The sequence below is a fragment of the Thermobia domestica genome, chromosome 10 (assembly GCF_964235325.1).
Source record: "Thermobia domestica chromosome 10, izTheDome1.hap1.1, whole genome shotgun sequence".
NCBI classification, from domain to species: domain Eukaryota; kingdom Metazoa; phylum Arthropoda; class Insecta; order Zygentoma; family Lepismatidae; genus Thermobia; species Thermobia domestica.
The window spans coordinates 78176582-78190309 of NC_137463.1; the positions used below are offsets into that span (position 1 = coordinate 78176582).

At 36.2% G+C, this 13728-nt stretch overlaps 1 protein-coding gene across 1 annotated transcript in view; it reads right to left on the minus strand.

Annotated features, from left to right (window-relative positions):
- LOC145662511 (uncharacterized) overlaps positions 1–13728 on the minus strand; it is a 507258-nt gene that overhangs the window by 32124 nt on the left and 461406 nt on the right. The gene's annotated exons all lie outside the window — the stretch shown is intronic.

The following is a 13728-nucleotide window of genomic DNA, read 5'->3' on the forward strand; positions in this document are numbered from 1 at the left end:
CATGTAGGAATTTTCTATTTAAATACCATTCATCAACTATAACCCCTTTCGCCCCTCCCTCTTTTTCCTTTCACCATATTTTCTAGAACATTCTTAATTATACAGTTCCATCTCAGTACAGTAAATGTCCCAACTAGTTTTGCTTTCTTCTTTTAATTATATCTACATTTCTTCTTTTTTCCCCTCACTAACTCCTTCTCACCCATTTCCCACTTGAATTAATTAATTTCTTCCTTTCTTCTATACACACATACATTTCAAGAGACTCTAATCTTTTCCCATAGTTTCTGCTTTCATTATATATTCATTTTTCTGTCTTTGGCGCATGTTTCTTACAGCGAAAAAGATTCAAGTTTTGGAATAGACTATATCTCATAATTATATTTAAAAAAAAAATAGTAAGCTAACATAAATAATTGAAGGAACATTAAATAGAGATATAGTTATTGAGAGAGTAGACATGACAGCCAAATGACAATGACGTAATCTTAGTAATCATCTTCTCTGACTTCTTTCAAGTTGTTAATTGCAAATGTCTCTTGCAGTGGAAGCTGCCTTTCCTAAAGGGAATAAAAAGAAACCACATATGGAATATATGTAACATCCGCGAGAAATACAGCCGTAAGAAGGTCAGTAGGGGGGCAAGAAACATCACACGCACACATATACAAAAGGTGTGAAGTAATTATTACATAGAATGACTCATAGTATTATATATATATATGGCCGTGGTTAATTTGTAAATTTTTCTTTTGAGCTTCTCCCATCCCATCCTTGGCAAATCTTCAAACATAAAATACAGGGAGGATGAAAGACCAGAAGCTAGCTACCTAGCACTCAAGTAACTAGATTGTTGGTACCGAAAGGGGTGAGGGGGGAGAAGAAGCCCTAAAGAAGCAAAAGAAGTTTCGTGTGTGATTTATGACTGGTGAAGATGTTCATAAATAAAATTGAAGGCGAGCAATTCTGCAGCAGCCTTCCAGCAATGCGTGCATCACAAGAATGAAGGGTAGAAAAGATGCTTCAAGTTTCTTCTTTTCGTATGGCAAAACAATGCATATAAGGTAGAATTGAGCCATAGTTTCCAACTCCTAGAGCATTGCAATTACTAATTTATGAAGGAGCAAGATGGAAGCGAGACAAAATGATGCCCCTGGTAATAAGTAATTTCTGTGCAAACTTTTCATTTAAACACTCGCACAAGTGAGGTGCCGTCATTGGTTTCTTATCAAGATACAATAATGTTGTAATAAAAATTACTTCTATATCACCATATACAATGCACATATTTTAAATAGTATCGTATGTTGTTCATACTATAATTCTGGTTAAAACAACGTTCTTTGTGTGTGCATGTGTTTGTCATAAAACCAAAAAACGAATTAATTTATGACTTTCTAGTGTGTAGCAACATAATTGGCATTTGTCCTTGAAAACTGCTTTCACGTCAACCAACACGCTTATAGCAACATTTCAAAGCTATGATGTGGAATTGCGCTTTTGGCAGCGTATGCTCCTTTGTGGGACGAGACTTTCTTGTCAAAATGTCGGATTTCTCGCCAGAGATTTGACAATGGCGTTTATCACTCTGATTGGTTCACTCCAATATGTCAATTTAATTGCCGCGTAATATAATATGTTCTTCCCTCCCCGCTACTCTCGTAAGTAGGAAAAATGCAAAAATAACATCTTATGCCCCCTTAAAACTGTTGCCTTTGACGCTGTTCAATTCGTCATGCCCTCGTCACGGACTAATGAAGGAACGGTAGGTATATGCTAGAGATGACGAAAGAGGATACCATAAAACCACTGAAGAGAGAAGTTACATGGTTAGTACTTTCTGAGACGACATTATATGAATACTACAGACAGTTAAAAAAAAAAAAAAAGAAAAGAAAAGAAAAGAAAGAAAGAAAGAAAGTACAGACAGTAGGCTACTTCAGAACATGGACTGTCGACAATGAGAAAATACAGATTATCTTTTCTCTGCTCCTTAAAGGAGAAAAAAAAAAACAATTATCTCCAAGAATGTCTTCGCTGAAGACAAAGAATTTTCTCCCTCAATTTCACAGGTCATTTCCAAAGAAGTTGGAATCAAATAATTATTATTAACGCAGGATGGCCAATCTTACGCTCTTCTTCCCCTCTTCGAAATTCCTCACTCTATTATCATATATAGATTGCGGAATTACAGTATACATATTGAAAAAAAAATATTGAAACATATTTTGCAAGTTGGCAACCCTGTAAACTCCAATCCTCAGGAGGCGACGTACGGATCTGCTACGGAACGTCTACGTTGGAACAAGCATCCCATTTCATATTAGACTCTGTACAATTGTAATATAAATACTTTGTACAATGGTTTTGGCTTTGGATTGTGTCTTTAAAAATGATAACCTCGAAAGTCGAAACGTCGAGGTTTAAAGCACAGAAATAATGTGTTGTGCTCCAGGTGAAAATATAAAGTACGAAGTTACCCATAATCTATTGTAGTCCTGAGGATGATCAATGATCTAATAAGATCAAAAGGGAAAAAAAAGATGAAGACGTTCTTCCGGAATCTTTGTAGCAAGTTTTTCTTTCTCCTGGCTGATAACACACAATAACTTATTCTGCTACCTCTTCACTGCACACAACAAATAAATCTTACTCTGTGCAAGAAGAATGGCTAACTGCCACTACAGGAAACTTGATGAACGAGGTTGGTCAAAAATGCTTCCTCTAAACTAACGTTTATGGTAATAATTTGACAATGAACTTTGAACAAATTTCTACACTAATATAATATAATAGGCGAGAATTTTTGGTATTTTTCTCGCTTATATTACCTCATTTCTCTCTCTCTTTAATATATGTAGTATACGCCGTCACGTAGCGTAGTTCAATTTAGGTATCTTCTAATACGTATTTAAAGCTGATGTCTGTTTATACTGTTTGTTCGTTATAGGGCCCATACACAGTCAACGGTTTGTGCAAACAAGGCTGTTTGTGCAAACAGTTTGATCGTGTATGGTGCTATATGAACTGTTTGCGCAAATGTTTGTGCAAAGCGTTTTCACATCGAACTCGTTCGAAAATTATTTACACGAACATGATGTTTGCGCAATCACGTGGACCGTGTATGGGCATGCTTGTGCAAATACGAGTTTATTTCCGAGTAGGAGACCTGGTGTACATACGCTTGTTTCTTGCGCTATGGCGTCAATGATTAGGAATCAAGAATTCTGGCGAGAATTAATTGAACTTTATCGACATTTACCTGAACTGTAGAAGGTAAAGAGTGAATATTATAAAAACAGGAATCTGAAAAATGCGACATACGAGAAATTGGTGAATAAAATGAAGAAAAAAGATTAGAAGGCGGATAGAGAGTCAGTGAGGAATAAAATCAATTCACTTTGTTCTGCATACCGCAGAGATAAATGCAGGTACAAGGTCTGGAAGTACAATATCTTCCTTTTTGGTTCCGCTGGTCTTTCCGCTTTTAAGGCAGAAGCAATTACTATCGCTAAACAAGTTGCTTCAGTGGACATGTTTACGCGATCAAACTCAAAATTGAACTGAAGTTTGTACAAACAGTTGAACCGTGTATGGGCGAGTGTTTGCACAAACACAGTGCTTCCACAAACACCATGTTTGCACAAACCGTGGATCGTCTATGGGTCCCTATACACAAATTCATACACCGTTGGCTTAGCGTTCTAGGTACCTGTAGAGAAGAGACTGTAGGAGAAAATCCCATACTGTGGAATTTTTTGACAATGATTTCGCGAAAAGGGATAAAGGGAATTTTCGTAATATTTGGCAGGATTTTTCATATATCTATTCCAACGAAATTGTCTACTTCGAGTAGACAAATGATCTTTAATAAACATGAAATGAATGCTAATTGTCAAATTTTGTTAGCATAAACTTCATGTTAGTGTCAACTGATTCAAACAGTGACTTGTGAATCTTCAAAAACAAATGAATGCCAAAGAACGTTAATTGTACTCTGGTATTTTTTAAAATAAAAAATGAATGAAAGAACAGAATTAACGGAAGAATGTAAAACGAGAAACGTCTACTTCCAAAACGTTCAGTACAAAATGACTGAAGAATGAAGTTTATCCGATTTTATTACGTTCAGTGAAAGATCGTGGCACAAAAGCATGATAGAAATACTAAACTCACAACAAAATGAACTAATTTTCACAGCATTTTCAACTGTTTCTTTTAATAAAGGAAAGTACGTGTTCATAAGCTTTTCATAAACGTACAGGATCTGAATTTTTGAATCATCCCCTCATACAATACGAAAATAAGTGAATTACACCAATTTCACTGATCATATTTTTTAAGTTTAAAAAACTTTTTTTTTTTATTTGTATAACGTGGGAAACTGAACAGCAAAATGGGAATTTCTTTCTCTCAACATGAGATTTTATAACGTTGCAAGTTGGCATCACTGCGTAGGTATATTAGAATTAGAACAGACCATAGGAGAGAGACCACAAGCTACGTTATAAAATCCCATCTAATAGGGAAGAGAGGCTGGTAAAATTAGAACCCCGACATTATTCTAGATAATTGTAGTAAGATACCATAAGTTATATATAAATGTTTAACAATTTAATGGAAACACGTAGAGTTGGAAAGACGTCAGATATCTTGGTTGGTAACGGCAGGCAACGACCGCAGCGCCGGACTATTGGTGGTGGTGTATTAGGGAAAGTCTGTACTACGTAAGGAGCCGCAGAACGGCAGTGTGCAGTTAACTGAGCAGAGCTGATTTCCAAAGAGGAGAAAATTCTTGGCTTTCAGTTATGTTGTGTAAGCGAGGCGAAAGTGGGAAGTGAGTTTGGGGTGTCGCGAGGGACAGTGTCCAAGATGATGACAGTGTAAAAAACTCACGGCGAAATCACATTGAAGAAGAGGAATAGTAGTCGGAAGAACATCCTTAGTGACAGGTCCCGCCGAGCATTAAAGCGGATTATCACTCAGAACTGTCAAATGATTGCGGTTGAAGTGATGAAAGAAATCAAGCAGCACCACACAAGTCTGGTTCGTGAACATGCAACATAGACCACTGATGACTGGAAACGTGATCAGGATCTGGATATTATACATACATATTATATGTATTTCTTGCTAGTCTTTGCTAGGCTCAGCTAGTCTTCATATAACCCAATGACTAGCATATATGACTTCAGTGATTCTCTGTTAATTCCCTAAAACAGCACAGAATTTTCCGAGCTCTGCATAAAATACTGTACAGTTGTATTGTGGCCTGTAAGGAGTTGTTTCACCTAGTGTCATTTGAGAAGTGAATGTTAACTGCATAGAATACTGCATTGCTGCTGGTGAGTGCATAAAATGGTTAAAAGTTTTAAATAAAACCACGTCATTGGCGCTTCAGCCTATGAAGATTTGCGAGCCCGGCTCTCGAGCTCGTGCTCAATAATAGAACGTGGACCTTTGTGAGAGTGGAACTTGTAAGAGAATAGTGAGCCAAATCACAAGTACAAACGACACGAGCCTCAATGAAGTCAGTGAGCGCAAGCACAAACGAGTAGGAACCCACTGAGGATAGAGTGAGAGTTTAGTGAGCATGAGCTCATAGTGAACGCCAGATCAAGTGAACACGAGTCTCAATGAGGAAGATGAGCTTGAGGTCGAGCGAATGCGAGTCTAAGATTGTGTAAGCCTTGCTGAAATTAGTGAACACAAAAACTTATTTAAGTAGGGAAACCACACACCTGTATTATTCTGATCCCTGACAGTTAGCAATCTACTTCATGAAACATTACTTAGCAAAGGGAGTCTTTCCACACATTTTAAATTGTTTAATACAATTGAACAAATATTTCAATGCACTGTTATATGTATTTCATGTAAAGCGTTGTGGTGTAAAATCCCTATTTGCTTATACAGCTTCTCTGTCATTGAATCAAATGCACTCTTGGGAAAATATTTGAATCGTTAATAAATTGAATTGATTTTTGGTATTTTATCGGAGATTTACTTACAAGGAACATTCGCAAAGTGTTCCCTCGGGATTCGTGTAAAATTGATTCAACAAAGTTCTCCTCTTCCCAATGTGTATTGTACTAGCGGCCCATACCCGTAATTTCCATATTTATGGGTCTTCATATATCCGGAATTCAATCATACATTACTATAGCGCTCGGACACAAAATTGCTTTTAGTTTTTTAGATGTAACTGGACATGAATGTAGGCATACACAGAACAAATTGGATCAACTACTGTTTCTCTGACACATATTACCCACCCCGACCGCCATTTTGAATCCGCAATATTGGTTTCAACTTCCGGTTTTTCAAATGGGGATAGGTGCAAGTGATACATCAAGTTCATGTACAATTTTCTCGGAAATTCATTGGTGTAGTGAGTTTTACCGTAGCTTGTACCGTTTGCAAGGTATTCCACATTAAATGTCAGGCACTTCACGAATATTGAACCAAATAGAAAGTTGTGCAGGGCCCCGTGTGTATATGTAATCTTTTACGTGATTTATCGTTATCGTCGAAATATTTTCTGAACGTACAAAACAGACACACAGATGTCAATACGGAAATGGTAGGTCTTCACCCAAATCTGGTCGTATCTGGATTTACATTAGGCATTTTGACCATAATACAATACTATTTGTTGAAGTATACAATATACATTAGTATAACATGGAAGCAATAACAACCACTCACAGAAATGTAATGATGATATGACACCAATGTTGTAAAGAGTTTGTTTATACCTACAGTATTTTTCCAGTTAGAAAAGCGTAACTGATATTCTCGGCAAATCCTATTCGCGAAGTATCTGGAGGGATTTAAGATGCAATACCTCCCAAATGGTACAAGCTACTGTAAAACTTACTACACCAATGACTTTCTGAGAAAATTGAACATGAATTTGATGTTCACTTGCACTTATTTCCATTTGAAAAACCGTAAGTTCAATCCAATATGGCAGATCCAAGATGGCGGCCAGGATTGGTAACGTGTCAGAGAAGCAGTACTTGATTCAGTTTGTTTTGCATAGGCCCACATTCATGTCCAGTTACATCTAAAGAAACTAAAAGCAATTTTGTGTCCGAGCGTTATAGTAGTATGTGATTGAATTTCGGGTATATGAAGGACCATAAATATGCAAATTACCAATATGGCCGATAAAATTATTAATAGTACATTATACATTGAGCCGGGAAGAATTCCGCACATTTGAATCAATTTTATACGAATATCGAGGGGACATTTCGCGAATGTGCCTTGTTAGTTTCATATACATTTCGTTAATATTAAAAAAAAAGTAACGGTTTTCGCCATCCAAGTTGTTAAAACTAAGTTAATCAAATAATAACAAAGAAGCTATAAAACTTACGACCTATGAAATGATTATTTTCATTTTAATCGACTTTTTCGTTATACGACCAGAGTCCTGTCCCATGGTGATTGGTTAACAGGGAGCCTAGTGTATATTCTTTCCAGTGTTGCTTGTATCAGTGTGTTGTGGGAATTCTCTTAGTTGTTTGTATCACTGATGAGACTCTTATGGCCCTGTGTTATTGCGAGTTACACTTAATCTTGGTTTATTTTATTATTTGAAGACATTATTATTATTATTATTATTATTATTATTATTATTATTATTATTATTATTATTATTATTATTATTATTATTATTTTAGCAGCTCTAAAGATGTAAACTTTTAGTTTTTTTCAAAACGTGAGCGAAATAAATAAATAAATAATATAAAACTAAATAAATCACCAAGGACCATTACAATTGATTCATATTTAGCCTCTAAAAATTTTTATAGAAAGCATATTTGACCCATTTGTTTACAATTATAATTCTACTGTGAGGCTCTAACAATAGCATGGAAAACTACGAAAGGACTTCTTTTTTTCCGTTTTTTTAATCACAATGTTTAGTGAACGGTAAGTGTCCTTCAGGTAGTAATTTATCAATTATTTGGTTCCGTTAAGGTTGGCCTTTTCTCATATTACGTACGTATAATATTTCGGTCTTGTCACGATTTGGCAATCGAAAGTGAGAAAACAGACCAAAAAAGATTCATTCAGTCAGCACTGATTATAATTAGGACACAATGTGTTCTTGCTTGCTCTGTGTGGTTGCAGGGCACACATATATATATATCGTCATTGCATCATCACTGTGATCATCATCTAACTTTAAAAAAAAAAAACTTTTACTCTCCTCTCCTTACCTCATTTGTAAGCGACACTAGAATATTAATGAAGAACTAGAAGATGCTCAGGTATACACACAAACCTTTTACTATAACATGGATATAAAAGGTTAATTTATTCCCATAGAAAAAAAAAATAACTTTTACTATCCACTCTTACGTGTCCTGACTTGACTAGTTAGTACAAACACCTCCTCCTCCACTCCCAATTCTTGTTCCAATTGCACTTTTCTCCGCGGATGACTGCAACACGAAGTTTTCAGAGAATATTATCTCAACACTTGCTAACGCAAGGACAAACAAGGATGTTTAACGGGGGGAATCACTTCACTATTGGTTTAATTAGCTGAATTAAATTCAGGTTTTGCGATAGAAAACTGTTCGTCCTTATATACTTGTTATTAATATAAAAATTCCACCAAGGTCGTTTCAGACACACTCCAGTCAATGCTTCTTTTGCTATGTCTTCTTCAGAGATCTTTAAAAAAAAAAAAAAAGGAAAAATGTGAAAGTTGTGCGCGGTTATATAAGTACTTTATTTCGTCCTCGTCTTCTTCACAGTTCTGTACATAGATACGAATAATAGACTGGACAAAATGCCTGCTATTAAGGTTAAACTAAGCAAGAGGGCAGTACACATTATGGTTAATGAAATACAAATCTAGTAACCTAAAATTAATACTAACTCTTTATTTTTAAATGTCCTTCCAAAAGAAATGTGATTGAGTTGCATTATCTATTCTGAATATTATTTCCTTCTTGATAATCTTGGGACCACGACAAAAGAAATCGACATTGAAAGAAGAAGAAAGAAGTAAAGGGTCTATTCGATGACAATGATGTGAACGTACTTTGAGGGAAGATGGCTGAAATTCAGCTTAAATGTAGAAGAGACTATGTAGAGTCTATATTCGAAAAGCAAGTTGTCCTAAAATGGATGAAACTTAGTAAAAAAAAAAAAAGCCCGAAACATTAACGTTAATATCAATGGAAAATCAATGAAAACCAAATAATTCCTACACTTATCTCAAAAACAGGGAGATGACTGAAAATAAGCTTAAATATAGAACAGATTATGTAGATTCTACATTTTTTAAAAAAAATACCCTAAAATGAATAGAACATAGTCAAAAAAAAAAAGCCAGGAACATTAATATCAATAGAAAATCAATGAAAAATATTTCCTCTACTTATCTCAAAAACTAAAACAGGAAGATGGCTGAAAGTCAGCTTAAATATAGAAGAGATTATATAGATTCTACATTCAAGAAAGAAATTGTCCTAAAATGAATGGAACATAGACAAAAAAAAAAAAAATAAATCACGAAACATGAACATTAAAGTCAATGGAAAATCAGTGAAAAAATGAAGTCGTCCACATATCTAAAAAACTATAACAAGGAGATGGTTAATTGAAAACTTATTGCAAAGGCATGATAGAAAGATTAAAATCGATGTATAGTACGTAAGATAAATAGGATAGAACATTGTCAAAAGTCAAGTTGTTTGAGTAAAATTCATTATAGTGATAAAATATATGCATCTTCTTAGAATTATCCAGGGCACCCCCACGCGGAGGTTACGTGTTTGAAATATCTCACAGCTTGATTTAGAATCTCCAGACTCGATTTAGCACGCAACGTGACTTTTGACCTGATCACGTGACACAGTCTGGTGCTTATGGCAAAACGGATAGGCTCTTTGACCATTCAAATCGCAAATTTCCATATTAGCCTTTTCAGATCCAAGTCCAAAGAAGTATATAATCTTCAATGGAAACTATGCCACTTATTGCGCATATGTGCTGGAGAGTACTACCAGTTTTATAATGATGGCCGCATTTCCAGAGTCCTGCTGAGTTCAACCAGTCTATATCTACAGAGAGATATCAGACTTTCAATGTATTAGCAAAGAGCTCCTGCTGCAATCAATAACATTATTGAAGATAATCATATCCATTTGATATATATTAAACTACATACGTACGCTGTTGTAAGTACACGGTACCAAGCCAGTCATAAATTGTTTCGTTATTTCCCTTACAAGTTGTGCTGTTGTTAATGTTGATTTATGAGGCTAGTTGAACAATATCTTGCTTCCTTCAACGATAGTGGGTTGTCTTCTTTATCTAAGAAAACATTTACAATTAAATTTAAGGCATTTGGCAGGAAAAAGGGGGAAAAATATAATTGTGATGGTACATCAATCTCCCTAATCAGGGGTAAAAGTAGATCTGAAAAGGTAGGGGGGCGCATGATGTCACGCTTTCCCCCGTGCTTATTTCATTTCTGCATTCGCCGTATAAGTAGTTAGCTTAACTTTACGCGGTAAAGAACTTGAGTGACAGGTGAGACTGCAATCATGATTCCTTTCTGTTTCAAGTGAACGGGGCAGAACACCGAAATAGGCATAGATACAATGGTGTACGCCAGGGGTGGATCCAGGACCGACTTCTGGGGGGGGGGGCGGTGAGTTGTCATTATGCTACTTTTAAGTGCTCCAAACTCTGGGATGGAATTTATTTATATATATAAAACAAGAAAGTTTCCTCTTCTGGGGGGGGGGGGAGATCGCCCCGATCGCCCCTGGCGTACGCAGAATTTCAACAAGGGGATTCAACCTCTCGATCTTCTTTCCTTCCAGGACAAGTGTGACTTTTGTGTTTTTATATATTTTTTTAAAGAGCAGTTTCATTCCTATCCTAAGATGTGCGGGGTGCAGAAGATTACGCCTTCTCTTGGGCCATTGGCATCGAATTAACAGTAAATAAGGAATTTGAGATGGGTCCAGAATTTATTATATTTATTTATTTATGCTTGTTTATTATTCAGACATAATGAACGATATGAGAGAGCATATGATGTAAATGATGAGCTGAAGTGCAATGAACAAAACACAAGGAGATGTGTTAGTTTAAACTACAGTGTTACTTTCTGCTCTGGGGCTACTCAAAGCTGGTGTAGATACTTGAATATATTGTAGAGTGCCGAAAACTCGGTACTCGATAGCCCGTCAATCGGGATAACTCGGTCACACCCTGGCAATGTGAAAAAAAAAAAAAAACCGCGCGCACACCCGTTCAAGGTTATTGCAGGGTATTTTTCTGAGGTTTATCTTATCAGCTAAATTACTGTACAGTGTGTATTCATTAATTGTCATTTTCATGTATAGTAAAGGCTGTACGCCTTCATAAAGTACGTATTTTTCCTTTGTTTCTTTAAGGGTAGTTGGGCAGTTTTATTCTCTGTTGTATTCTCAAGCAACCAACACATACAAGTACAGTACTGTATTTTCTGAGGAAACATTCGTGCTCATTCCTGGGGCCGCGGTGGCTCAGTGGTAGAGCGTTCACCTCTGGTGCTTGGGGTCCTGGGTTCGATCCCAGCCACCGCCAAGTGAACTTTGTGGTGGACAAACACCGTGTGCATGGGTTTTCTCGGAGTTCTCCCGTTTCCTCCCACTTTCTTCATTCCACCATTTCATTCATTAGTCATCATCACCGTCTCCTTTAGCCTATCCGGCATAAACGTGGGACGTAAAACAAAGATTTCATTTCGTGCTCATTCCTTTTTTTTTAACCCCATTCCCCATAACCCAGCATTTTTTCAAACTCGACCACCCTTCGGTCTATATTAGGCCGAGTTTTCGGGACTACACTGTAGTACATGTTTATTTTTACCATGTCTTGCTCAAGAAGAAAAGGAATTTAAACCCTTCTCTTTCGTACGCCAATGCATAGATATGTATTCAGCTTTATGAATCTAACAACATTTTACATTATATAAGTAGCACTGTATTCACATTTAGCCCAGAGTAAATTAGATAGCAGTGTACAAAATGTACAGTATGTTAAAGAACAACCATTAGTTTACAAGGACATTTGAATAAGATCAAGCATAATAAATATTTTTTCTTTCTAGATAAGAGACGACAACAACTATATATATCAAATGTCATATACGTTTATACTAAAGACACAACTTCATATGTTACACAGTCTTGTAAAGTCATATGTGAAGTAGCCGAAAAGGAAGATGGTAAACCAAGATTTTTGTACAAAAAGAGAAAATTAACAGAAACTACAATCTCTTTTTTTATTATTATTACTAGAATTGTGACATTCCGAAGTTTTCACGTGCGTAAGCATAGTCAACAGGTGCGTAACTTTAAAAATTATCTGAACAACGAACACCAGAAACTAGTTTCGGAACATACCTTTAAATATATAAAAAGAAAAAAAAAATCTCGTAGAATGTGGGTGCGGCCGCCATATTCATATAAAAAATATGGAATAAAGATAAAACAGCAGTAAATATTATAAGAACATATGGAAGTGATTTGTGAAGGGGAGAAAATATTCACTACATTTTTCTCTTCTTAAATTAATAAATAATCAAAATTTACAGTTAAAATACGGAGTTATTTGCACATTTTTTATGCATATATAAATAATACATTATCGTAGTTCTAAGATAGCCTAACATGCTTCGTGTATTTTATCGTGTATTTTGATATCTACGTAAGTTATCGTGTATTTTGATATCTACACATTCTGGGATTAGAAAACATCCTGACTGGACAAGCATTTGTCTGGCCGTGACTAGCTTGAATGAAAATTGGGGTGAGAGAGGAGAGATCTTAACAAGAGCGTACATAGCTTCACGATTTTTGTTATTTTAAATAGAACTTAAGTATTCAGTTATCTTCTTCATAACAGAAGACACTCTTTCATGGAACAACACAGCAATTTGGATACTACTACTACTGGAGGCCCGCGGTGGACCAGTGATACATCGCTCATCTTTGATGTGTGGGGTCCATAGTTCGATCTAAGTACGTGCCAAGTGGGTTTTGTGGTGGACCAAAACCGAGTTCATGGGTTTACTCGAAGTTCTCCCGTTTCCTCCCACTCTCTTCATTTTGCCATTTCATCCATTACATCATAATCTCCCCTACCCCCGGTGCATAATCGTGGGAGGTTAAACTAAAAATGTAATTTTATTTCATCAATGCAGGAAAGTGTTTAGAAGTTTTTTTCAGGTCAGCCATCCTGAGTGAAGCAGGGTCGGATCCAAGACTTTTGGGGGGGCGGTGGGTTGTAATACTGCTACTTAGAGCTACTTTTAAGAGCTCCAAACTCTGGGATGGGTTTTATTTATATATAAAATAAAAGTTTCCTCTTCTGGGGGGACGATCGCTCCGATCGACCCTCCCCTGGATCCGCCACTGGAGTGAAGTTTGCCTGAATTTTCCTCATTCGCACCAGGCAAATGCCGGGATGGTACCTAACATTCATGTTCCAGGCCACTTCCTTCCTTTCCTTTTCTTGGATAATGTGATCGCCAAGATGGCCATAGATGTCAAAAGCCCAGAAATCTAATTCCCAATCCTAATCTGCATACAACATCAACTATTTGACGAAGAGTCGTATCTCAAAATCTCACTTTTTTCACAGATAAAGAAATATAATTCTATAGAGGAGAAAACAAGTTTTATATGCAATAATTGATCA